At 47.1% G+C, this 22,837-nt stretch overlaps 1 non-coding gene across 1 annotated transcript; it reads left to right on the plus strand.

Moving 5' to 3' along the window:
* Positions 1-5,564: 5,564 nt before the first annotated feature.
* On the plus strand, positions 5,565-5,644 carry Trnaa-ugc. Its single transcript has one exon. It is a non-coding gene; the product is annotated as a tRNA-Ala (tRNA).
* Positions 5,645-22,837: the final 17,193 nt, after the last annotated feature.

Consider the following 22,837-nt stretch of genomic DNA (forward strand, 5'->3'; position numbering starts at 1 on the left):
GAGAATAGTCATCCAACTAACATTTCTCCTTGATCCATTCCATAGGCAAGTTCACACACTCTATTTTTTCTCCTAGATTTTCTCCTTCCAGTCACTCTTAGCCTCTCTCCTTTCACCACACCTAGCCACTTCTGGGGAACATTTCTGAATTGTATTAGGGTCTATTCTCATAGCTTGGTTCAGACTTGGGTTGACTCCTTCAAGCCATAGCAGCCTAATTTCCTGCCCCCCATTCACCCAGCTCTACTTTCAAAAGCAAATCTTGCCACTCCCCAGCCTCAAATCCTCCCATTTTTGCCTGAGGCCAAGTCCCACCCCTCAGGAACAGAAAAGCAGGACAAACAAGGGTGACTGAATAAAACAAGACTCTCCCTTCACTCAAGAGAAACTTACTCATGCTAGAGGAGGGGATGAGATCATCTTCCTGGAGAATCCAGGCTGGCCTCTGGCCTCTAAGATGCTTGACTGCATTCATAATATAAGAATTGTATATCAGGGGCTGGGAAGGTGGTTCAGTGGTAGAGTGCTTGCCTTGCATGCATGAGGCCTTGGGTTCGACTCCTCAGCATCACATAAGCAGAAAATAAAAAAAGAACTGTATATCAAAATTAGGAAGGCAGGCACCAGTGGCTCATGTGCTAATGATAACTAATTGGGAGCCTGAGAACTAGATGATCTTGGTTCCAGGTCAGCTGAGGCAGAAAAGTCTGTGAGACTCCAACTCTACCAAAAAGCCTCAGCCTGTGATGTCAACAAAAAGGGAGGCCTACAGTAGGTGGATCATGGCTCAAATCCCTATCTTGACTGGTGGCTCCTGTCTAGCTACTCCGGAGGCTGAGATCTGAGACTTCTAGTTTGAAGCCAGTCTGGGCAGATAAATTTCTGATTCTATCACCAATTAACCAGCAAAGAGCTAGAAATGGAAGCATGGTTCAAGTGATCCAGAACTAGTTATGATTGAGTTATGTGAGAGCTGGGAAGGTGGCTTAGTGGTAGAGTGCTTGCCTTGCATGCATGAGGCCCTGGGTTCGATTCCTCAGCACCACATAAGCAGAAAAAGCTGGAAGTGGTGCTGTGGCTCAAGTGGTAGAGCACTAGCCTTGAGCTGAAGAGCTAAGGGACAGCACCCAGGCCCAGAGTTCAGGCCCCATGCCTGGCAAAAAAAAAAAAAAAAGTTATGTGAGAGCATCAAGCACCAAGTTCAAGCCCCAGCACAGCACAAAATGAAATAACCAGCAAAAAAAACCCAAAACCTGGATAGAAGCATGCCTCACTGATAGACTACCTGTCTCATAGGTAGTAGTTCAGTATAGGAGAAGGTGCTGGGAAGGTGGCTCAGTGGTAGAGTGCTTGCCTTGTATACATGAGGCCCTGGGTTCAATTCCTCAGCACCACATAAGCAGAAAAAGGCAGAAGTGGCTGTGGCTCAAGTGGTAGAGTACTAGCCTTGAGCTGAAGAGCTCAGGGACAGTGCCCAGGCCCAGAGTTCAAGCCCCAGAACTGACCAAAAAAAAAAAAAAATTAAAAAAATCTCGGGGAAGAGGCTGGGAATGTGGCTTTGTGGTAGAGAACTTGCCTAGCATGCATGATACCCTGGGTTTGATTCTTCAGTAACACATAAACAGAAAAAGCCAGAAATGGCGCTGTGGCTCAAATGGTAGAATGCTAGTCTTGAGCAAAAAGAAGCTCAGGGGCCCTGAGTTTAAGCACCAGGACTGGCAAAAAAAAAAAATCAACTAGGCACTGAAATGATTTTCTCCTTTTTCTTTTTATTAGTTGTGGGCCTTGAACTCAGGGCATGGGTGCTGTCCTTGAGCTTTTGCTCAAGGCTAGTGCTCTATCTCTTGAACACAGCTGTTTTTCAAGCTTTTTAGTAGTTTATTGGAGATAAGATTCTTACAAGTCAGGTCCTGGTGCCTCATGCCTGTAATCTAGGTACTTAGGAGGTTGAAATCTGAGGATCTTGATTTGAAGCCAATCTGGGCAGTTTTTTTTGGTGGTTAACTGAAAGAAAGAATCTCAAAACCTTTTCTTCTATCTTTGAACTTCAGTCTTCATATCTGACCTTCCAGAGCAGCTAGGATTGCAGGAAAGAGCCACTAGTTCCAGGTGAGACTTACTTTTTTATTTTGTCAGTCATGGGGCTTGAACTCTGGGCCTAAGTGCTGTCCCTCTGCTCTTCAGCTCAAGGCTAGCGCTCTACCACTTGAGCCACAGCCCCGCTTCTGGCTTTTTTCTTTTTGCTTATGTGGTGCTAAGGAATTGAACCCAGGGCCTCAGGCATGCAAGGCAAGTGCTCTACCACTGAGCCACATTCCCAGCCCGAGGGTAGAAGATCTTAACAGATATTCCCAACTCCTGTCAATGAGAACTCAGGCCTTGGTAGCTTCCCCTTGAATCTCTTGGATGGCCTAGAGGAAGAGTGGAGGCATGTATGTGCTGGGCTCTGTGGGACAGAGAAAGGGGGTACCAGGTAGAAAGCAGAATCGTGGCCTCCTTCTGGCTTCCTCCTACTCAAGCAGGCACTGCTGGCTTGCCTGTCTGCCTTTGTCTTCTTCACCTGTGGGGCCCACTCAAAAGCAGGGGCTCCTACACCATGCTAGTGTTTGAGTCCCACTCAGCAACTCCCCTAGCTAGGTCTCCTTTAACAAAGGACGTCTGGCTGGGAATGTGGCTTAAAGGTAGAGTGCTTGCCTAGCATGCATATAATCCTGGATTTGATTCCTCAGTACTACATAAACAGAAAAACCTGGACGTGGTACTGTGGCTCAAATGGTAAAGTGCTAGCCTTGAGCAAAAGGAGCTCAGAGACAGTACCCCAGGCCCTGAGTTCAAGCCTCAGGATTTCTTTGCCAGTAACTGGGAATTCTGAGATGCCAGCTACATCAAGCTTCACTGGGAGATGAAAGTCAGCAATAGGGTTGAACCTCCAGATTACATTCAGAGGCCTCACTTAAGTGAGGAACTATCTCATTACAAAGGTTTCCACCAGTCAATACTAGACTTTGTTTTTTTCTTTTTTTGCTGATCATGGGGCCTGAACTCCGGGCCTGGGCACTGTCTCTCAGCTCTTCAGCTCAAGGCTAGCGCTATACCACTTGAGCCACAGTGCCATGTCTGGCTTTTTCTGCTTCTATGCTGAGGAATTGAACCCAGGGCCTCATGCATGCAAGGCATGCACTCTACCACTGAGACACCTTCAGGCCCAGTGCTGGACTTTTCTCTTCATACTTGGATCCAGAGGAAAAATACCCGAGAGTCAGGTGTTAAAGCTGGCCACATTTCCTGGTCCTCTTGTTCTTACCTTTCCTCCCTGAGTTTCAGAATCAGAGTTGGGTTTCTTGTCCTAGATTAGCCCTGACTACTTGACAAATTCAGTAACCTTCTTTCGACTTCAGATCTTAGAGAATAGAGGCTGGGGCCCAGAAAGCTACACATGAATAGGTGGGAGGAAGAGAAGCCCTAATGCCTATGGTCTGTGACATGGCTTTAGGAAGCAGCCTATGCTCACGCCTAGCTACCCAGGAGGCTGAGATCTGATTACTGTGTTCAAAACCAGCCTAGGCAGAAAACTCTGTCTTTTTTATTTTTTGCCAGATCTGAGGCTTGAACTCAGGGTCAGCAGTCCTTAAGCTGCTTCTGCTTCTTCTTCTGCCTCCTCCTCCTCCTCCTCCTCCTCCTCCTCTTCCTCCTCCTCCTCCTCCTCCTCCTCCTCCTCCTCTTCCTCCTCCTCCTCCATCATGGGCTTGAACTCTGGGCCTGGGTGCTGTCCCTCAGCTCTTCAGCTCAAGGCGAGCACTATACCGCTTGAGTCACAGCGTCACTTCTGTTTTCCTGGTATAACTGGAGATAAGAGTTTCAGACTTTCCTGCCCTTGCTGGCTTTGAACTGTGATCTTTAGATCTCAGCCTCCGGAGTAGCTAGAATTACAGGTGTGAGTGACCAGCGCCTGGCTCCTAAGTTTCTTTTCCTCAAGGCTAGTACTCTACCACTTGAGCCACAGCACCACTTCTGGCCTTTTCTGTGTATGTGGTACTGAGGAATCAAACACTGGGCTTCATGCATGCTAGGCAAGCACTCTACCAGTAAGCCACATTCCCTGCTGGAGGAGTTTATCTTATCTTCCTTCAGAGAATATCATCTAGAAGCTGAGGTCTGATTGAGCAAGCTGGGGTTTCTTAGAATGCAGTAGGTATTCTTCTGGGTGAGTCTTAGTTCATAAAGCTAAAAACATTCAGCCTTTACCCAAAGTAAGAGAGACACCAAAGAGAGGAGAGGAGAGGAGAGGAGAGTCAAACAAAGGACCAGAACTGTCAAGCCCTCAGGACATTACAAACCTAGATTAAACTAGGCAAAACAGCTATACTCTTCTGCTTAGGACACCCACTACAGCCTTGCTATAGACAGTTTGGTGAAGTATTTGGGGAGTCTGGTTATTTACTACCAAAGAATCCCAAGGGATACATAATTTTACTTTGTTTTTGTAGGCCTGGGGGCTGTCCCTGAGCTCTGGAGCCACAGCACTATTTCTGGTTTTCTGAGTGGTTTTTTGGAGATAAGAGTCTCGTGGACTTGCCTGCCCAGGCTGGCTTTGAACAGCAATTCTCAGATCTCAGCCTCCTGAGTAGCTAGGATTACCGGTGTGAGCAACCGGCACCCGTCTTCATCTCCAATAAACTACCAGAAAACCAGAAGTGGCACTGTGGCTCAAATGGTAGAGGTCTAGCCTTGAGCTGAAAAGCTCAGAGACAGCACCCAGATCTAGAATTCAAGTCCCACAACCAATTAAAAAAAAAAAAGGGAAAAAGTAGATCATTGCACTTCATTAAAATAAAACATTATTTAGGGCTGGGAAGGTGGCTCAGTGCTAGAGCGCTTGCCTTGCATGCATGAGGCCCTGGGTTCGATTCCTCAGCACCACATAAGCAAAAAGAAAAAAGCCAGAAGTGGTGTTGTGGCTCAAGTGGTAGAGCGCTAGCCTTGAGCTGAAGAGCTGAGGGACAGCGCCAAGGCCCAGAGTTCAGGCCCCATGACTGGACCCCCCCCCCCAAAAAAAAGTTATTTAAATGAAAAAGTGAAAGAGTAACATTGGAAAGGAGTATTGATAAAATATATGTCTGAGAATGAACTCACAACTAGATACATAAAGAACTTCTGCGATAAAATAAGAGGATGCAATTTTTAAAAATGGAACAATCAATTTAGCCTAGGTATGGTGGTTCAAACCCCTATCCCAGCACTCAGGAAGTTGATGCAAATTTGAGGCCAGCGGGGCTACACAATGAGACTCTATCATAAGCAAACAAAATGGGCCAGCTGGGAACTGATGGCTCATATCTGTAATCTTAGCTACTCAGGAAGCTGAGGTCTGAGGATTATGATTTAAAGCCAGCCTGGGCAGGAAAGTACTTGGGTCTCATCTCCAATTAATCACCAAAAAAGCAGAAGTAGAGCTGAGGCTCCAGTGGTAGAGTGCTAGCCTTGAACAAAAAGAGCTCAGAAGTGGAGTCCAGGCCCTCAGTTCAAGCCCCTGGACTGGCATCAAAAAATAAGTAAAATGGGGGGCTGGGAAGGTGGCTCAGTGGTAGAGCGCTTGCCTTGCACGCATGAGGCCCTGGGTTCAATTCCCAGCCCCACATAAGCAAAAAGCCGGAAGTGGCGCTGTGGCTCAAGTGGTAGAGCACTCGCCGTGAGCTGAAGAGCTGAGGGACAGCGCCCAGGCCCAGAGTTCAGGCCCCACGACCAGACCCCCCCCCCCCAAAAAAAAAGTAAAATGGGCCAAAAATTTGAGCAGCTGCTTCACCAAGGAAAATATGTAAATACCAAATAAACATTTGAAACAATGCTCAACATGCCAGGCGCTGGTGGCTCATGCCTGTAATCCTAGCTACTTAGGAGGCTGAGATCTGAGGATCATTGTTCAAAGCCAGCCTGGGCAGGAAAGTCCGTGAGACTCTTATCTCCAATAAACCACTAGAAAACCGGAAGTGGTGCTGTGGCTCGAGCAGTAGAGCGCTCAGCCTTGAGTTTAAGAGCACAGGAACAGTGCCCAAGCCCCGAGTTCAAGCCCATGACCGACCAAAAGAAAAAAAAAGCTCAACATTATTAATCCTTAGGAAAATGTAAAGTAAAACCACAGAGATGTACTACCATTAGACTTGTCAGAAACATTTTCTTTTTTCTTTTTCTTTTTCTTTCTTTTTTTTTTTTTTTTGTCAGTTATGGGGCCTGAACTCTGGGCCTGGGCACTGTCCCCAGCTCTTCAGCTCAAGGCTAGGGCTCTACTACTTGAGCCACAGTGCCACTTCCAGTTTTTCTGCTTATGTGGTACTGAGGAATTGAACCTAGGGCCTCATGCATGAGAGGCAAGCACTCTACCACTGAGCCACCTTCCCAGCCCTAGAAACTTTTTTTTTGTCAGTCATGGGGCCTGAACTGTGGGTTTGGGCACTCAAGTCTAGCACTCTACCACTTGAGCCACAGCACCACTTCCCACTTTTCTGCTTATGTGGAGCTAAGGAATCGAACCCAGGGCCTCATGCATGCAAGGCAAGCACTCTTACCACTGAGTCACCTTCCCAGCCCTCTAGAAACTTTTATCTATCTATCTGTCTGTCTATCTTTTTTTTTCTGTGGGTCTTAGGGCTTGAACTCTGAGCCAGGGTGCTGTCCCTCAGTTCTTCAGTTCTAGGCTAGCTCTCTACCACTTGCGCCACAGTGCCACTTCTGGTTTTCTGGTGGATTATTGGAGATGAGTCTCTTGGACTTTCCTGCCCCAGCTGGCTTTGCACCGAGATCCTCAGATCTCAGCCTCCTGAGTAGCTAGGATAACAGGCATGAGTCACTGGTGCCGGCTTTATCTACTTTTTAGTCAGGAAGTTTGACCTCAGGGCATTGTGATTGCTATAAGACTTGGAGCTCAAGATCTCACACTCTTAGCTTTTTTTGTTCATAACTGGTACTCTTGAGCCATACCTCCATTCAAAATTTTGTTGATCAAATGGAAAGTAACCTTGCAGAACTTTTTTTTTTTTTTTTGGCAGTTCTGGGGTGTGAACTCATGGTCTGGGCACTGTCCCTTAGCTCTTTTGCTCAAGGCTAGAACTCTACCACTTTAAGCCACAGTGTCTCTTCCTGCCAGAATATTATCATCCTGACTAGCTTCAAAGAAAGGAAAGAAGAGACAATGAAGGATGTCATCTTACTCAAAAAGAAACCTGTACAACTGATTCTGATTCATCTATTTCAACTAAATAACTAAAAATAGATACTTGTAGTTTTGCAACAAGAATCTCTTAAATGTTATTTAGAAACTCTCAGCAACCTGAGGTGGTCATGATTCACAATCAATTTACAACTTTTTCTTTTTTGTGCTGGTCCTGGGGCTTGAACTCAGGGATTAGGTGCTGTCTCGAAGCTTTTTAGCTCAAGACTCCCACTCTACCACTTCAGCCATACCTCTATTGCTAGCTCTTTGCCTGTTAATTGGAAACGAGTATGTTGGATTTGTCTTCATGGATTAGCTTCAATCTGAAATCCTTAAGTCAGGTGCTGGTAGTTCATGCCTATAATCCTAGCTACTCAGGAGATCTGATGATCACACTCACAGGCAACAAGTCCATGGACAGGCATCTCCAATGAACCAGCAAAATATCACACTGGGGTCGTGGCTGAAATGGTAGGGCACCAGCCATATGCAAAGAGGGCCAAGCCCTGAGTTCAAGCCATAGTACTCTTAAACACATAACACTATTGTTTTCTTTTTAAAGACTTTAGGCCAGTTGCTGGTGACTCACACTTTTAATCCTAGCTATTCAGGAGGACGAGATCTGAGGATCGCAGTTCAAAGACAGCCCAGGCAGGAAAGTCCATGAGACTCTTACCTCAAAAAAGCCAGAAGTAGTACTGTGGCTTACGTGGTAAAGTACTAACCTTAAACACAAAGAAACTCAATGACAGCACCTTGGCTGAGAGTTCAAACCTCATGACTGACAAAGGAAAAAAAAATTAGAGCCAGGCCTGGTGGCTCACATCTGTAATCCTAGCTACTCAGGAGGCTGAGATCTGAGGATCGCGGTTCAAAGCCAGCCTGGGCAGGAACATCCGTGAGACTCTTTTTTTTTTTTTTGGGTCTGGTCGTGGGGCCTGAACTCTGGGCCTGGGTGCTGTCCCTCAGCTCTTCAGCTCAAGGCTAGCGCTCTACCACTTGAGCTACAGAGCCACTTCCGGCTTTTTTCTTTTTTCTTATGTGGTGCTGAGGAATCGAACCTAGGGCCTCATGCATGCAAGGCAAGCACTCTACCACTGAGCCACCTTCCCAGCCCTCCGTGAGACTCTTATCTCCAATAAACCACTAGAAAAATCAGAAGTGGCACTGTGGCTCAAGCGGTAGAGCGCTTGCCTTGACCTGAAGAGCACAGGGACAGCACCCAAGCCCAGAGTTCAAGCCCCAGGACCAACAAAAAAAAAAAAAATTCATATTCAGTAAAACAAATTATCTTTTTTGAAAGTTGAAAAAATGGTCAAAATAAAATTTTAGTTTTTTTTTTTAACGTTCAAGAAGATAATTTGTTTTACTGAATATTTATTTATTTATTTTTGTTTTTTCTTTTTTTTTGCCAGTTCTAGGGCTGGAACTCAGGGCCTGGGCACTGTCCCTGAGCTTCATTTGCTCAAGGCTAGCACTCTACCACTTGAGCCCCAGCACCACTTCCAGCTTTTTCTGTTTATGTGGTACTACAGAATTGAACCCAGGGCTTCATGAATGCTAGGCAAGCACTCTACCACAAGGCCACATTCCCAGTCCTTACTGAAATATTTATGAAATGTTTTTTTAAGGTTTTTTTTTTTCTTTCTCAGTTGTGGGGCTTGAACTTCAGGCCTGGGCGCTGTCCCTCAGCTCTGTACCACTTTAGCCACAGCACCAATTCCAGTTTTCTGTTGGTTTATTGGAGATAAGAATCTCAAAAACTTTCCTGCTTGGGCTGGTTTTGAAACTTGATCCTCAGATCTCAGCCTCCTGAGTAGCTAGGATTACAGGTGTGAGCCACTAGAGCTCTGCTTTTAGTTTATTTCTATAAAATAAAAAAAAAAAAACCTACACAACAACAGAAACAATGAATGCTAGAATGGGCCAATTCTTTCATAGTTTGGAACACAAATTATTTGAAACATTTTTTGGTCAGTTGTGGGGCTTGAACTCTAGGCTCCGTGCTGTCCCTCAGCTCTTCAGCTCAAGGCAAGCGCTCTACCACTTGAGCCACAGCGTCACTTCTGGTTTTCTGGTACTTTATTGGAGATAAGAGTCTTAGGGACTTTCCTCCTGGGCTGGCTTTGAACCACAATCCTCAGATCTCAGTCTCCTAAATAGTTAGGTTTACAGGTATGAGCCACTGGTGCCTGGCTTGAAACAATTTTATACCCAGCTAAATCAGTGTTATTTATTGCTGGTCCTGGGGCTTGAACTTAGAGTCTGGGTGTTGTCCTTGAGCTTTTGTGCTCAAGGATAGAACTCTACCACCTAAGCCACAGCTCCACTTCAGCTATTTTGGTAGTTAATTGGAGATAAGAATCTCACAACCAGGGGCTGGGAAGGTGGCTCAGTGGTAGAGTGCTTGCCTTGCATGCAGGAGGCCCTGGGTTCGATTCCTCAGCACATCAACAGAAAAAGTTGGAAGTGGAACTGTGGCTCAAGTGGTAGAGTGCTAGCCTTCAGCTGAAGAGCTAGCCTTCAGCTGAAGGACAGTGCCCAGGCCCAGAGTTCAGGTCCTCACAATTGGGAAAAAAAAAAAAAAGAATTTCACAGCCAGGTGCTGGTGGCTCACACCTATAATCTTAGCTCCTCAGGAGGCTGAGATCTGACAATCTTGGTTCAAAGCAAAGTCCATCAGACTCTTAACTCCAATAAACCACCCATTGAGCTGTGGCTCAATGGTAGAGCACTAGGTTTGAGCTGAAGAGCTCAGGGACAGTACCCAGACCCAGAGTTCAAGTCCCATGACTGATTTTAAAAAAATGCTGTAGAGGGGCTGGGAAGGTGGCTCAGTGGTAGAGCGCTTGTCTTGCATGCATGAGGCCCTGGGTTTGATTCCTCAGCACCACCACATAAGCAAAAAGAAAAAAGCCGGAAGTGGCGCTGTGGCTCAAGTGTAGAGTGCTAGCCTTGAGCTGAGGGACAGTGCCCAGGCCCAGAGTTCAGGCCCATGACCGGACTAAAAAAAAAAAAAAATTGTTGTAGAGGCATGGCTCAAGTGGCAGAACTCTAGTTATGAACAAGAAAGCTGAGCAAGAGCATGAGGCCCTGAGTTCAAGCTCCAGTGTTGGCATGCTTCCTCACTCCTAAATGCCCCTCCCCCCCAAAACAACAACAACAACAACTGTAAGTAGAATTATGTACCCATTAGGATTCTTTGGTAGTAAATAACCAGACTCCCCAAACACTTCACCAAACTGTCTATAGCAAGGCTGTAGTAGGTGTCCTAAGCAGAAGAGTATAGCTGTTTTGCCTAGTTTAATCCAGGTTTGTAATGTCCTGAGGGCTTGACAGTTCTGGTCCTTCTCTGCTTGACTCTCCTCTCCTCTCATTGGTGTCTCTCTTACTTTGGGTAGAGGCTGAATTTTTTTTTTTTTGTCGGTTTTGGGGGCTTAACTCTGGGCCTAGGCACTGTCCCTCAGCTCTTCAGCTCAAGGCTAGTGCTCTACCTCTTGAGCCACAGCGCCACTTCTGGCTTTTTCTGTTTACGTGGTGCTGAGGAATCGAAGCCAGGGCCTCATGCATGCAAGGCAAGCACTCTACCACTGACCTAACCTCCCAGCCCAGGCTCAATGTTAGCTTTATGAACTAAGACTCTCCCAGAAGAATACCTACTGCGTTCTAGGAAATCCCACTTGCTCAATCAGACCTCAGCTTCTTGATGATATTCTCTGAAGGAAGATAAGAGAAATTCCTCCATCAGGGAATGTGGCTTACTGGTAGAGTGCTTGCCTAGCATGCATGAAGCCCTGTGTTTGATTCCTTAGTACCACATACACAGAAAAGGCAAGAAGTGGGACTGAGGGAAAGCACCCAGGCCCAGATTTCAAATCCTACAATTGACAAAAACAAAACAAAACAAACAAAAACCTCACAGGATTTCCTGCTCAAGCTGGCTTCCAACACTGATCCTCAGATCTCAGCCTCCTGAGATGCTAGGATTATAGGCATGAGCTACTAGCCTGAGGTGAAAAGAGTGTTTTCAGAAATAGATTTGCGATGAAAATAATGAAGTTTCTGGGCTCTAGTCTTTTTCCCATACACTGATTTTTTTTTCTAGTGGGAGAAGCCTGATTGTAACCATGCAGCACTTCTGATAACTAGTCTGTAGAGCTCTTAGGCATTGATTTGCTAAGTGTACAGTTACTGTGATTCATTTTCTCATTCATAGTAATTTTAACATTTGCAACATTTCCCCTCCCCCACCTGAATCCAGGCCCTTGAAAGTGTTGTTGTTGTTGTTTTTTTTTCCTCATACTGAGGTCTTTACTCAGGGCTCCAAACTAGGCAAACAAAGCTAGCCAGCTCAGCTAGTGCTCAACCACTGGGACCACATCTCTAGCCCTACTTTTGAATTCATTATTGTGCCAGTCCTAGGGCTTGAACTCAGGACCTGGGTGTAGTCCCTGAAATTTTGACCCCTCAGATTTCAAGATCCATGACCACCACCACCAACAACAAAATTCTGGCCATGCCCTGTGGGGTCACACCAGAATCCTACTTAGGAGGCTGACATGTGAGAATCACTGTTCAAAGCCAGCCAGGACAGAAAATCCCCTGTGATGCTTTTATTTCCAATTAACCTCTCAAATATAGGAAGTGGAACTGTGACTCAAAGCCAAAGATCACTAGATTTGAGCAAAGAGCTCAGGGACAGCACCAAGGCCCTGAGTTCAAGTTTTTCAACTGAAAAAAAAATCTGATATATAATTCATGCACTTACCATATAAAGTTATTATGGAAAAATAAAACCAACTGTTTATCACTTTTCTTTCTATTCATTTTATGCATCAATAACTGGCTCAATAGAGATGGAGAAGAAGAAAGAATAACTCTAGTGACTGTCAAATATATTCCTTCAACAAATGTTTATGAAACCCATATTAACCATGTATCTGAATTATAGAAGACACAGAGAAGTTCTATTTCTACCTTCAAAGGTCCTACAGTTTCTGACCTCCAAGTAAGGTAAACTGAAAATAATGTATTTTATTGTAAAAGTTATTGTGCCACCCTTGGCTCACATCTGTAATTCTAACTACTCAGGAGGATATTATGTGAGAAACAAGGTCCTACACCAGCTTGGGCAGAAAAGTCCTAGAAATGCATCACTAATTAACCAACAAAAAGCTGGTAGTGGGCTGGGAAGGTGGCTCAGTGGTAGAGCGCTTGCCTTGCATGCCTGAGGCCCTGGGTTCGATTCCTCAGCACCACGTAAGCAAAAAGGAAAAAAAAGCCAGAAGTGGTGCTGTGGCTCAAGTGGTAGAGCGCTAGCCTTGAGCTAAAGAGCTGAGGGACAGCGCCCAGGCCCAGAGTTCAGGCCCCATGACCGGACCCCCCCCAAAAAGAAGTTGGTAGTGGACCCATGGCCCAACTGGTAAAACACTAATGTTGAGCAAAAAAATTTAGTGACAGAGGCTGGGAAGGTGGCTCAGTGGTAGAGCGCTTGCCTTGCATGCCTGAGGCCCTGGGTTCAATTCCCCCCCCCAAAAAAAATTCAGTGACAGCACAAGAGCCATAAACTTAAGTCCCAGGACCAGCAGTAACAACAACAAAAAGTTACTTTACTGTAAAAACGTTTTTGAGCAGGCACTGGTGGCTCATGGCCTGTGATGTACGTACTCAGGTGGTTGAGCTCTGAGGATTCTGTTCAAAGCCATCACCGGCAGGAAAGTACCAGAAATGGAGTTGTGGCTCAAAGTGGTAGAACACTAGTCTTGAGCACAAAAGCTCAGGAACAGTGTCCAAGCCCTGAGTTCAAGCCCCAGGACCAGCATGGGCAGGAAAGTCTGTGAGACTCTTATCTCTAATTAAATCACCAAAGAAAGCCAAAAGTGGAGCTCAACTAGCAGAGCAATAGTTGAGCAAAAGCAGCTCAGGGTCCTGGGACCAGCCTAGGCGCACACACACACACACACACACACACACACACACTTCATTACCCAATAAGTATTGAATCAGACATACTGAAATAAAACCTAGTGAAAGCAACCATCCCAGAAGAGCACATGGACACAGTCATGTAGACAAAAGGAGTTTATTAGTAACCTCGAACCCGGCTATATTTTAGATTTTGCTAATTTCAACTCACCTTAGGCATGTATAATTTTACTAATGTCTTGTTTAAACGTTTGTCGTTTACTATGAGGCGCCGGTTTATTTTCATTTTTATTTATTTATTTTAAATTTTATTTATTTTTTTTGGGGGGTCCGATCGTGAAGCCTGAACTCTGGGCCTGGGCGCTGTCCCTCAGCTCTTCAGCTCATGGGCACTCTACCACTTGAGCCACAGCACCACTTCCGCCTTTTTTGTTTTTGCTCATGTGGTACTGAGGAATCGAACCCAGGGCCTCATGCATGCAAGGCAAGCGCTCTACCACTGAGGCACCTTCTGAGCCCTGGTGCTGAGCAATCAAACCCAGGACTTCATGCATGCTAGGCAAGCACTCTGCCAGTAAGCCACATTTCCAGCCTTCGGGACTCTTACCTCCCCACTAACGACCAAAAATAAAAAAAAACCGGAAGTGGACCTGCGGATCAAATGGTAGCACTCTAGCCTTGAACAAAGCTCAAAAACAGCGCTGTCAGGTCCTGAGTTCAAGCCCCAGGACACCAAAAAAAAAAAAGGGAGGGGCACGGCAATACTACGCTCGACCAACAGTAACTACCCCTCTGCGTGTGCGGCGATGGACGGCTGATGGGGGAGCTTGCCAACCTCCGGACTCCTACCCGTGCCAAGCCCGGCGCGCTGACCCTCCGCGACCTCTTTGTCATGGCGTCTGCGCGGCGCCTGCCGGGGAGGCTTCCGCACTGGCCGGGCGTGGACCTTCCCAAGATGGCGGAGGCCGCCGCGGCCCGCAGGGGGCGGGGCAGGCGCCGGAGGCGGGGCGGGCGGCCGAGGGCCCGGCGAGTAGGCGGGCCGCTTCCCAAGTAGGTGAGCCAGCGCGCTTGCGCGGAGCGGCCCAGCGCCGAGCGAGGCCGTGGCGGGGGAAGGCACCGCGGGGCCGACGGGCGGGCTGTGGGAGGAAAGCGGGCGAGCGAAGTCCCAGTGCGCGCCGCGGCGGCCCCGGCGTCCTCCCCTTCCGGGCGTGAGGTACTGGAGAACAGCCGAGACCGGCAGACTTGACCGGCAGCTCCCGCCGCCCGCGCCCGGCCTCCTTCAGCGTCGCGCTCCGGCCGCGGGGCCCGGTTCCTCGGCGCTCCAGCCTCTTCCACCCCCGGAGCCTGTCCCGGCCCTTCGGCAGCCCCGGCGCCAGCCTGGGCCCGCGGCGGGGAGGATGACGGAACTGCAGTCGGCGCTGCTCCTGCGAAGACAGCTGGCAGGTGAGCCGTGGGGCGGCGGGGCGGCGAGGGCGTCGGGCCTCGGACTGGGGTCCCGGACGCGTCCCGGCCGGGCCCGGCTGGTCCGGCGGGGTTGCGGAGGGCCCCGGGGCGGACCGCTTCCCCGCCGCGCCGCGTTGGGTTGCGGGCACTCCCTCCCCCCCGCCCGCGGGCGTTGCGGCGGGCGTGGGTCCCCCCCGGGCCGGCCCCGGCGGAGGGGCGGGTCCGGGCTCAGGTGCGGCGGGCGCCCCGGGAGTCCCCGGCCCGGATGTCCGCGTCGAGGCGGGCAGCAGAGGACGGGAGTGGGCGAGGAGCGCCGGTCGGGGCCGGGAAGGGCGGCGGCAAAACTTCTCCCTGGGCAGCGCCGGTCCTCAGAGTTGGGGCGAACAACAAAAGCGACGGCCTGGGCGCGGGCGCGCGGGATCCCATCCCGGCGGGGTGCGGGACGCCGCCTCGCCAGCCTCCGCCTGGCACGGGCTCCGCGCGCCGCCCGCTGGGGGAGGGCGACTGGCCCCGAGGAAGTCCGCTCGCCGACCGGCGGCTTTGTGCTCGCAGCCACTCCGGCTCCCGCGAAGGCCCGCGGCCCCTGGGGCCGGGGCGGCCGGGGCGGGCTGGGGCCAGGGGCGGGGACCGGGTCTGCCTCCCCCTGAGCCTCGCCCCCTCCCCCATTGTCCCGGCCTCCGGCCGTTTGCGGCTTCCAGGTTGACTTTTTAGGGGGTTGGCTCCGACTCTGCTAGGACGGGGTGAGCGGAGCATGCGCAGTGGAGGCGTACGTGTGCGGAGTGGAAGGGGGGTGGAGGGCTGGTGGCTTCACAATGCCGCCCCACGTGCTGCCAGATTTAAAGAGAAATGAACCTTAGGTAATCGTGCAGCACAACGCCCAGCATCTGTCATTCTCGGTTCTGGCAGTCTTCACCCCTCCCCAGCCTACAGCCAGAAATCCCTGGCCCCCGGCGAGCCAAAGTCTGAAGAAACCTGGCTTTCAAATAGATACTGTGTTCGAGGTGCCTGTGAAATCATCTTCTTAAGGGAAAGGCTTCTTAAGGGAAAGGTTGTCAGGGGCTGTTAAGAGATTGTATAATTAGGTTTATTATTAGACTATGAGCAAGCAGGTTTGGGCAAGTATTAAAGTTCTGGATGGTCAGGGAGAGTGACTTGGAAGTAAATGGAGACGTTCTAATCTGCCTATCAGAAATAGTAGGACAGTGAAAGAATTACTTTATTGTATCTTGTATTTACAAACAACTTCCTTTTTGTGTTCTTAATTTGTTTGGAGGAAGCAATCAAAAATTTCTTTTGTCTTCTAAAATGCTTTAATCAGAATAAGTTTATGTGGTGAACTTTATTTTTATGCTGGTCGTGGGGCTCGAGCTCAGGCTTGGGTGCTGTCCCTGAGACTTTTTTGCCCAAGGCTATAATGCTCTACCACTTGAGCCACAGCTCTACTTATTGCTTTTTTCGGAGTTTAATTAGTGATGACTCTACTTGGGCTTTCTTGCTGGGCTGGCTTCAAACGGGGATTCTCAGATCTCAGCCTGCTGAGTAGCCAGCCTGGGCAGTGAATGAACTCCTAAAATAGAATTAGAGCACTAGATTGCTACCCAACTGGATTTGATTCTCTGCACCCGTGTGAGACAGTGGTGAAGGGGTGGGGAAGCTATAAAGGAGAGGAGAATTCAACTTAAATTCTAGAAAAGATGTAACTTTAAAAAAGGTGCAAAAGGGGTTTATGCAGTTAGGAAAGTTAAAATTTAAGAATAAGCTTACCCATTTGTAAGCCTGTTCTAGATTTAAATGACAAACTGGTTCAGATTTGTTTTGTTTTGTTTTTCTTTCTTTTTTTTGGGTCCGGTCATGGGCCTGAACTCTGGGCCTGGGCACTGTCCCTCAGCTCTTCAGCTCAAGACTAGTGCCCTACCACTTGAGCCACAGCGCCACTTCCAGCTTTTTTTTTTTCTGCTTATGTGGTGCTGAGGAATTGAACCCAGGGCCTCATGCATGCAAGACAAACGCTCTACCACTGAGCTACCTTCCCAGCCCCAGATTTGTGTTTTTTTTAAATTATTTTTATTTTTATTTTTTTTGCCAGTCTTGAGGCCTAAACTCTGGGCCTGAGCACTGTCCCTCAGCTCTTCAGCTCAAGGCTAGCACTCTACCACTTGATTCACAGCGCCACTTCCAGCTTTTTCTGCTTATGTGGTGCTGAGGAATCAAACCTAGGGCCTCATGCTTGCAAGGCAAGCACTCTACCACTGAGCCACCTTCCCAGCCCTAACTTTGCTTTCCTTTTTTTTTTTTTTTTTGTCGGCCGTGGGGCTTGAACTCTGGTCTGGGCCTGAGTACCATCCCTCAGCTCTTCAGCTCAAGGCTACTCCACTTCCAGTTTTCTGACTGGTTTATTGGAGATGAGAGTCTTACGGAGTTTCCTGCTAGCTTTGAACCTGATCCTCAGATCTCATCCTCCTGAGTAGCTAGGATTACAGGTGTGAGCCACCTGTCACTTGGCGAACTTTGTTTTCTTGATCAGAGACAATTGGACTTTTTTTTCTTTGCCCGTTGTGGGGTTTGAACTCAGGGTCTAGTCCCATCCCTGAGCTCTTTACCTAAAGATGAGTGCTCTGTGATTTTGAGTCACAGTGTCACTTCCAGTTTCTGGTGGTTAATCTCACGGATTTTCCTTAACAGGCTGCCTTTGAACTGTAATCCTCAGATCTCAGCCTCCTGAGTAGCTAGGATTACAGGTGTGAGCCCTTGGTGCCAGGCCAAACTATTCTTTTTTTAGTGGGGTGAGGGAGGAGGACAATCCTGGGGCTTGAACTCAGAGCCTAGACACTGTCCCTGAGTTTTTTTGTTTTTTGTTTTTGCTCAAGGCTAGCTCTCTACCACCGATGGCCTTTTCTGTTTATGTGATACTGAGTAATTGAACTCAGGACTTCATGAATGCTTGGGAAGCACTCTACCACTAAGCCACATTCCCAGCTCCAAACTATTCTTAATTTCTTAAAACTTGAAGGATTTTAATTAACATGCTCATAGGGTATGGGATAGAACTTCAGAACAGTTTAATTGAAATGTAACTATATCAAGTTTATTGGAAAGACTGGTAAATAAGAGCTTTGTTTTATTTTTAGTAGCATATTATTTGGGCTTGTTGGTTCTTTATGACTTGTAGCAGGAGACCAGTATCTCACATCTAATCCTCGCTGCTCAGGTAGCTGAGCATTGCACAAAGTTGAATTGCCAGCCTAGACAGGAAAGTCCTTGGGACTTCCAATAAACCACCAAAAAGCTGGAAGTTGTGGCTCAAGTTGTAGATCAGTAGGTCTTGTGCAAAACAAGCTCAGGAACAGCATGCAGGCTTTGAGTTCAATACCTTTTTTCTTTTTTTCTTGCCAGTCCTGGGGCTTGAACTCAGGGTCTAGAACTGTCCCTGAGCTTCTTTTGCTCAAGGCTAGCACTCTACCACTTGAGCCACAGTGCCAGGTCCAGTGTTTTCTGGTGATGTGTTACTGAGGAATCATACTAAGGGCTTCATGCATGTTAGGCAAGCACTTTACCCTAAGATATAGTCCCAGCCCCCAAACAGGTGTCTTGAGCAAACTTTTAGAAGGTTTGATAATGAATGAACTCTGGAAGTGGCTAGGTGCCAGTGGCTCACACCTGTGGTCCTAGCTACTCAGGAGGCTGAGATCTGAGGATCCTGCTTCAAAGCTAGCCTGGGCAGGAAAGTCTGTGACACCATCACCTCCAATTAACCAGCAAAAAGCCAGAAGTGAAGTTGTGACTCAAGTTGTAGAGTACTTGTCTTGACCAAAACAGTTCAGGGACAGTGCCTAGGTCCTGAGTTTAATCCTCAGTACTGGCAGCAAAAAAAAAGGACAAGCCAGGTACTGGTGGATCATGCCTGTAAACCTAGCTACTCAGGAGGCTGAGATCTGAGGATTGCAGTTCAAAGCCAGCCCAGGCAGGAAAGTCTGTGAGACTTTTATTTTTTATTTTTTTTTGGGGTCCAGTCGTGGGGCCTGAACTCTGGGCCTGGGCGCTGTCCCTCAGCTCTTCAGCTCAAGGCTAGCACTCTACCACTTGAGCCACAGTGCCACTTCCAGCTTTTTTCTTTTTGCTTATGTGGTGCTGAGGAATAGAACCCAGGGCCTCATGCGTGCAAGGCAAGCGCTCTACCACTGAGCCACCTTCCCAGCCCCTGTGAGACTCTTATCTGCAGTTAACCACCAGAAAACCAAAAGTGGCATTGTGGTTCAAGTGGTAGAGTGCTTGCTTGCCTTGAGCTAAAGAGCTCAGGGACAGCTTCAAGCATCACAACAAAAAAATCCAAAACAAAAACACTCTGGAAACATACTGAATTGAGTAGATAACATGACTTTTTAAGCCATTCTAACTCCTAAAATTCCAAAAATTTAACAGAAATAAACTATAGTCATTTGTAAAGACATTAATTCACTACCTGGGAGAGTATCAGATTTGTTTTTGTTAGAAAGTGTGTGAAGAAATTTGTCAGCTTTAGAAGTTGGGAAATTTTGAGCAAAATAGTTCTTTGGGTTGCAGTATTACTCTACTCTGGTCCCAATAATCTGATTATTGTGGGCCTGTACTGTACATTACAGAATTTATAGTAGCATTTCTGTCCTTTATTCACTAGATGCCAGTAGTAGTATAACCTCAGTTGTGAAGACCAAAAATGTTTTTATTGCCAAATGTCTTGAGGGGATAGGGGAGGGAATCCTCCTAGTGAGAAAAATGTTTGTCAAAATGTTTTAGTGAAAACCTTTATAGCTTTTGTGAACATCTAACAGATTGATAGAATCAGATAGCTTGTCTATTTCTTTGTGATATTATTAGGTTAGAGTACCTCTTTTGTGAGTTCAGTAGTGGCAATTCAACTTTGTGCAATGCTTTTTATTATATACTAGAAAATTCCTTAGAACAGGAGATTAAATTTTTTTTGGGGGGGGTCCGGTCGTGGGGCCTGAACTCTGGGCCTGGGCGCTGTCCCTCAGCTCTTCAGCTCAAGGCTAGCACTCTACCACTTGAGCCACAGTGCCACTTCCGGCTTTTTTCTTTTTTCTTACGTGGTGCTGAGGAATCGAACCCAGGACCTTGAGCATGCAAGGCAAGTGCTCTACCACTGAGCCACCTTCTCAGCCCCGAGATTAAATTTTTTTAAAGATGTTGTAAGACTGGTAAAAATACAGAGAACAGTAGGGTAGCAATGGATCATGTCTGTAATCCTACCTGTTCAGTAGATTGAGATATGGAAGATTGAGGTTCGAGGCCAGCCTGGCAGAAAAGTACACTATAGTCATTCAGAATAATCAGCATAGAGCTGGGCAGGAGGCATGTCTCAAGTGGTAGAGTATTTGGCAGGCCCTGAGTTTAAACATTATTACTAGCATAAACAAACATAAATGGAAAATTGGGCTGAGGACATAGTGGAAGAACACTTGTGTAGCAAGATCATTTCCCTGAGTTCAGTCCCCCCCCAAAAAAACTAGAAAAAATTATAGTCTTTACTCCTGATCTATAGTTATTTCCTTCCTTCCTTCCTTCCTTCCTTCCTTCCTTCCTTCCTTCCTTCCTTCCTTCCTTCCTTCCTTCCTTCCTTCCTTCCTTCCTACCTTCCTATCTTCCTTCCTTCCTTCCTTTCTTTTTTTCTTTCTTTCTTTTTCTTTTTTCTTTTTTTTTGCTAGTTGTGGGGCTTGAACTCAAGTCTTGGGCTGCTTCTTCTTCTTTTTTTTTTTGTCTGTCACTGGGCTTGAACTTGGCCAGTTCTTCAGTTCTTCAGCTCAGTGCTAGCGCTGTACAACTTGAGCCACACAGTGCCACTTCAGGCTTTTTCTTTTCCCCAGGGCTTCATGCATGCCAGGCAAGCACTCTACCACTAAGCCAACATTCCTAGCCCATCTATAGTTATTTTCTTCTTATCCTTTTTCCTTCCTTCCTTCCATCCTCCCTTCCTTCCCTCCCCCTCCTCCTCTTCCTCTTCTTCTTTTTGGTCAATGGTGGGGCCTGAACTTTGGGTCTGGGCACTGTCCCTCAGCTATTCAGCTCAAGGCTAGCGCTCTACCCCTTGATCCACAGCACCACTTATGGTTTTCTGGTGGTTTATTGGAGACGAGAGTTTCACAGACTTTCCTGCCCATGTTGGCTTTGAACCGCAATCCTCAGATCTCAGCCTCCTGAGTAGCTAGGATTACAGGTGTGAGCCACCAGTGCCCATCAGTACATTTTTAAAATAATCTGGAAAATTCCAAAATCTCTGTCTTCCTGTAAACAGGTTATTGTGATGAGTGTGAGTCTAAAAATATAGGTTTCTGGTTTCATCTCTAAAAAGCATTTGTCTTGATGGGGCCCAAGAATGGTACTGTTCTTTTGGTTTATTTTGAGTCAGTAATGAAAAACAAACCCAGGCACTCAGTAGAATACTAGGCAAGTACTGTACTACTGAGTCATTCCCCTATACTAAAATCCTCCACCGTTTTTTTTTTTTGGGGGGGGGTCCGGTGGTGGGGGCTGAACTCTGGGTCTGGGCGCTGTCCTTCAGCTCTTCAGCTCAAGGCTAGTGTTCTACCACTTGAGCCACAGGGCCACTTCCGGCTTTTTTTCTTTTTGCTTATGTGGTGCTGAGGAATCAAACCCAGGGCCTTAGGCATGCAAGGCAAGCGCTCTACCACTGAGCCACCTTCCCAGCCCTCCTCCACTGTTTTGACATTTGACAGTACTAGGGTTTGAACTCTGGGCCTTGCTTTTTGGTAGCCAAGAGCTATACTAATTGAGCTCTTCCTCCAACCAAAAATTCAGTTTATAAAGCAGGGTACTGTAAGTAATTTCACATTTTTTCTTTCCACAAATACCCAGTTCCTACTTTTATTAGTAACCCCTGTGTTTATAGCCTAGATTATTCCAAAGCCTAGTATGTTGGCACACATTAGGAAGTCCAGCATTTCAGGCCTGGGCTACATACATAGCAAATATGAGGCCTGTGCTAAATACTGAGACCTTGTCTTAAATAGAAAATTAAGCAAGGGGCTGGTGGCTCATGCCTGTAATCCTAGCTACTCAGGAGGCTGAGATCTGAGAATCTCAGCTCAGAGCCAGCTGGGGCAGGAAAGTCTGTGAGATTCTTAATCTCCAATTAACTACCAAAAACCTGGAAGTGGTGCTGTGGCTTAAGTGGTAGAGCAATAGCCTTGAGCTGAATAGCTGAGGGACAGTGCCCAGGTTCAGAGCTCAAGCCCCAGGACTGACCAAAAAAAAACAAACAAAAAAAAAGGTAAAATTAAGTCAGCACCAGTTCAAATCACAGGGTTGGTAACTCCCCTCCCCCAAAAAGGAAAGAAATGAAAAGAGCATGCAAGACAGAGGCTTATACTGAAAACAATTCAACATGAGGAGAGTACATGGTAACTAAACCACTGCCAAGGTTAGAGTTTCTGAAAGGCCTTAGAAATGCTGGGGGATTGATTTGATCCCCAGCATTGTAAAATAAAAAAAAAAAATTGATCCAGGCTTCTGCCTATAATCCTTGTTTCTCTGGAGGCTGAGATTTGAGAGCATAGAACCCAGCCAGGCAGACAATTCCAAGAGACTCTTTTTAACTGCATTTTTTAAAATTTGTCTTTTCTTTTTTGGTACTGGGGATAGAACCCGGGATGTTGCACTTGCTAGGCAAGTGCTTTGCTACTGAACTGTATTCCAGCTCTCAAGAGAATCTTACTTTCAAGTAACCATCAAAATGCCAGAAGTAGAAGTATTGCTCAAGTCGTGGAATACCAGCATTAAGTGGTTAAAAACTCAAGTTCAAATCCGCCCCCCCTCCATTTCTGGGGCGAGAAGTGATTATAAGTTAAGTGCTTTGGACCAAAGCTAAGATATAATACCAATTAAAAAAAAAAAAAAATTGTGCCGGGCACTGGTGGCTCACGCCTGTAATCCTAGCTACTCAGGAGGCTGAGATCTGAGGATCACGTTCAAAGCCAGCCAGGGCAGGGCAGGAAAGTCCGTGAGACTCTTACTCCAATAAACCACTAGAAAACCAGAAGTGTCCCTGTGGCTCAAGCGGTAGTGCTTACCTTGAGCTGAAGAGCTGAGGGACAGCGCCCATGCCCAGAGTTCAAGTCCCACCACTGACCAAAAAAGAAAATTGTAAACTCTATAGGCATGGTGGTACATACCTGGAATCCTGACCCTCAGGAAGCAGGAAGCTCATATGTCCAAGGGCAGTATTGGATTACATAATGAGATTCTGTC

Source organism: Dipodomys spectabilis, unplaced genomic scaffold (genome assembly GCF_019054845.1).
Source record: "Dipodomys spectabilis isolate Male_0828 unplaced genomic scaffold, ASM1905484v1 ptg000062l, whole genome shotgun sequence".
Classification (NCBI taxonomy): Eukaryota; Metazoa; Chordata; class Mammalia; order Rodentia; family Heteromyidae; genus Dipodomys; species Dipodomys spectabilis.